The following is a 4,844-nucleotide window of genomic DNA, read 5'->3' on the forward strand; positions in this document are numbered from 1 at the left end:
CTCAAAGATCAGACTTATTTATGCAGATTAAACTACAGCAATGTGCAATGTGCAAATTGCATCTTCCTCAAAGATGGTCTTAAGCAAAACAGCATGTTCCACTGGTCTCTCTCCCTTTCACCCCTCCCCCCTTCAGTCACTCTTAGTGTCAACACAGACTGTCAGCCCAGTGACAACAGTTTACTGATTTCTTTTTTTAATTTTCTTTAATTCATAGAAGCTTGAATAACTATGATATTACCAGCACTTGCTCATAATGATTAGATCTCTGTGTGAAAAAAGTTTTAAAGAGTTTGGATGCTGCACTTTAAAGATATAAAAAATTAGGGTTATGTTTTTTAAAAAATCACCACGTCAACACCGTTCAAGATATCCCAAATCCGCTCGCAATTTAACATCTTCAGAATCTTCTCTTCATGTTAAAAAAGTTTGGTGTGAATACCTTGTTATTCTTAGAAGGAGTGTGAATTTGTTTACAGCCTGATTTTTCCAAAAATCCACATTCAAATCAAAATAGCCGGCTTCCTGTTGGTCTTAGCTAATGAGTTTGATTTAGAAAGTTGTCCAGATTGATGAGAACAATATATGTACAGAGTTTGGTGACTGTAGGAAAAACTAACCCCCCAACTTTTGTCAAAAGATGGCGCTATAGAGTGCCTGCTCCACGCCCATTTATGACCTTTTGCCAGTGTCTAACTATCATTAATATTGATGTGTGTGTTGAGTTTCATGAAATTCTAAACATGTTATCTGCTTCGAAAAGACAGGAATCTAATTTTAAAGTTTAACACGTTGCCATGGCAACAGCATTTGATTTATCATCGTACCCTTTACATATTCTTATCGGCCGTGTTTTGACATTATTTTGATGAAGTTTGAAGAAAATCAAGTAAAATTAAGAGGCTGATTTCAACGCATTTTGAAAATGACACGCTTCCTGCTACCAGTTGGTGGCGCTATAACTTTGACTCATAATAGTCACATTTATGGAATCGGCATCATACAACGAACAAACTGGTGAAGTTTCATCAGAATCAGGCAATGTGTGCAACAGTTATTAGACACTTCCTGTTTCTCATTTCTCGCCATAATTTTGTCGCCTTGCCACGGCCAAACCGTTCGAGATATCAAAAATCCCCTCGCAATTTAGCGTCCCCAATGTCTTGAGATCATGCTGACCGAGTTTGGTGACAATCGTATGGAAATCCTGGGAGGAGTACGTTAAATTCCAGAGCATGCGCTTTTTAAACAGCCCTAAATATCTCACTTCCTGTTGCGTTAAGAAAATGACATAGAGTACAAAAGTTGTTCAGCTCAATGAGTTCTATATGTGTACCGAGTTTCATATGTGTACGTTCAAGTATGTGTGCTATATGGCCCTAAAAATTCCAGGGGGCGCTGTAGAGTCCCCTTGCCACGCCCCGGTACCAGCCTCTGTGACGTCCTGATGGCCGCAGATTCCGACATGTGTGCAAATTTTCAAGAGTTTTTGAGCATGTTAAGACCCCCTTAAGTGCCCGGAAGGTTAACAAAAAAAAAAAAAAAAAAAAAATAAGAATCCTTAGGAAAACAAGAGGGCCTTCGCCCATTCTGGGCTCGGGCCCTAATAAACGGAGCAATTCCAATAGGGTCCTCGCACTGTAGTGCTCGGGCCCTAATAAACGGAGCAATTCCAATAGGGTCCTCGCACTGCAGTGCTCGGGCCCTAATAATAAACGGAGCAGATCCAATAGGGTCCTCACACCATCGGTGCTCGGGCCCTAATAATAATAAACGGAGCAGATTCAATAGGGTCCTCACACCATCGGTGCTCGGGCCCTAATAAACGGAGCAGATTCAATAGGGTCCTCACACCATCGGTGCTCGGGCCCTAATAATAATAATAAACGAAGCAGATCCAATAGGGTCCTCACACCATCGGTGCTCGGGCCCTAATTAAAGCTGCGAGCAGCGATGAACGGGCCCTCGCACCCGGGCTCACCGCCGACCGGTGGCTTCAGGAAATCAGCAAACGGTGGGCAGTATGCTTTTAATACAGTAAATGTAGGAGAAATATGTCAAAGTCACTTAAATGTGCCAAACTTGCCGCTGCCAGCTGGTGGCGCTATGCCTATAACTGATTATTGGCATGTAGATGTGTTCAGGCCAGCACTATTATCAAACATATGAAGTTTGGTGCAGATTGACCTTGGTATGTTTGAGTTAGTGAAATATATGAGATATCCTGCTGCCAACAGGTGGCGCTATGATAATATCTGAATATTGGTCTTTAGGAGTCTTCAGGCCAGGACTCTTACCAAACCTGTGAATTTTGTGGCAGATCAGACATTTTCAGGCTAAGTTATAACCACTTCTATGTCTATGCAGAAACATCAAACTTTGTCAGGCCACCACGGACATGCCCTTTAATGAAAACTCAAGATCTTCACAATTTAACATCTCTAAGGCTTCAAGATCAGACTGACCAAATATAATGTTGATTTAACTAAATGCAATCAATGCAAGGACTTCAGATAAATGCCAACTGTGAACCAGTATGCTACAAATGATGATAAGAACATGGTTCATGATGATAGCAAAATGTTATTATTGCTTCCTTTACATCCACCACTTCTGCTTAAATGTCATTGTTACCTATCTGTACAATTTTTGTGTGGATATTGCTTTGCTGGTGACTCCTGTTATAAGACATCACTCTTAAGTGCTACATAACTAAGAATCAATAAGGAAGACGGTGCCCAGTTGGCACATGCATTCACAGTAACCCTCTGCTAGTTTGGATTTTAAGTTTACAGAATTGAAAGGGTTACACTTTAAAATCAACACACAGACACATACACACAAAATATAAAATGTTGCCATCCAGTTTCATTTGTTAAAATTAACTATATTAGTTAACATGACCAATAAATAAATAGCATTTATTAATGTTAATTAATATTAAGCTAAAAAAGTATTCATATATAGTTTATGTACTGTGAATTAACATGAACATGAACACAGTTCATGTGGGTGTACAGCAATACACAATAAAGTGCTCTATAAACTCTTCATTCTTTAAAAATCAAGTTGAGTATTTTAACGGGGTGATATATATTTATAACTGATCTTAAAATTATGGTTTTCAGATGTTTTGAAGAAATTAACAGTAACGTTTGTTTTGTTGTCAAAGTTTGTCATAATTTTTTATTATTATTATTTTATATTCAATAAATAACACTATGTAAATATTGTCTATCAATGAAGATAAATTGATCATGCTAAAAAGTTGTATTTTTTTTAATCTTTTGCTATGTGACTGAATAGGACAAGTTCATGGTACAGTTAAGTAAAAAATAAATAAAAAACAACAACTGCAAAATACGAACAATGAAAGACTAAGTGACCCTTTATATTTTCTCAAAATATCAGACTCTCAAAGATCAGACATATTTATGTAATTAAAATACATATGTGCATTTTTTGTTCAAAGATGGTCTGTAGGATGGCTCTCTACTCTGTCACCCTCTCTGCCTCTCACCCCTCCCCCCTGCAATAATGAGCTTCTCTGTGCCTGACTGAACGCACACACATACTGTAGAGACATTCACCAGAGTGACAGCAGGTTTCTGAGTTATTTTTTTAATTGTCTTTAATTCATTGAAGCTTGTATAAAATTAATATTTCCAGCACTTGCTCAGAATGATTAGATCTCTGTGTGAAAAAAGTTTTAAAGAGTTTGGATGCTGCACTTTAAAGATATAAAAAATTAGGGTTATGTTTTTTACTATATCTTTAAAAAATCACCACGTCAACACCGTTCGAGATATGCAAAATCCGCTCGCAATTTAACATCTTCAGAATCTTCTCTTCATGTTAAAAAAGTTTGGTGTGAACAGCTGGTTGTTCTTAGGAGTAGTGTGAATTTGTTTACTACCTGATTTTTCAAAAAATCCACCTTCAAATCAAAATAGCCGGCTTTCTGTTGGTCTTAGCTAATGAGTTTGATTTAGAAAGTTGTCCAGATTGATGAGAACAATATATGTACAGAGTTTGGTGACTGTAGGAAAAACTAACCCCCCAACTTTTGTCAAAAGATGGCGCTATAGAGTGCCTGCTCCACGCCCATTTATGACCTTTTGCCAGTGTCTAACTATCATTAATATTGATGTGTGTGTTGAGTTTCATGAAATTCTAAGCATGTTATCTGCCTCGAAAAGACAGGAATGTAATTTTAAAGTTTGTCACGTTGCCATGGCAACAGCATTTGATTTATCATCGACCCCTTTACATATTCTTATCGGCCGTGTTTTGACATGATTTTGATGAAGTTTAAAGAAAATCGAGTAAAATTAAGAGGCTGATTTCAAAGCATTTTGAAAATGACACGTTTCCTGCTGCCAGTTGGTGGCGCTATAACTTTGACTCATAATAGTCACATTTATGGAATCGGCATCATACAAGGAACAAACTGGTGAAGTTTCATCAGAATCAGGCAATGTGTGCAACAGTTATTAGACACTTCCTGTTTCTCATTTCTCGCCATAACTTTGTCGCCTTGCCACGGCCAAACCGTTCGAGATATCAAAAATCTCCTCGCAATTTAGCGTCCCCAATGTCTTGAGATCATGCTGACCGAGTTTGGTGACAATCCCATGGAATTCCTGGGAGGAGTACGTTAAATTCCAGAGCATGCGCTTTTTAAACAGCCCTAAATATCTCACTTCCTGTTGCGTGGAGCCCATGACATAGAGTACAAAAGTTGTTTAGCTCGATGAGTTCTATATGTGTACCGAGTTTCATATGAGTACGTGCAAGTATGTGTGCGCAGTACATCAAGTTTTCAAACTGTGTTCCAGGGGGCG

Source organism: Garra rufa, unplaced genomic scaffold, assembly GCF_049309525.1.
Source record: "Garra rufa unplaced genomic scaffold, GarRuf1.0 hap1_unplaced_008, whole genome shotgun sequence".
NCBI lineage: Eukaryota > Metazoa > Chordata > Actinopteri > Cypriniformes > Cyprinidae > Garra > Garra rufa.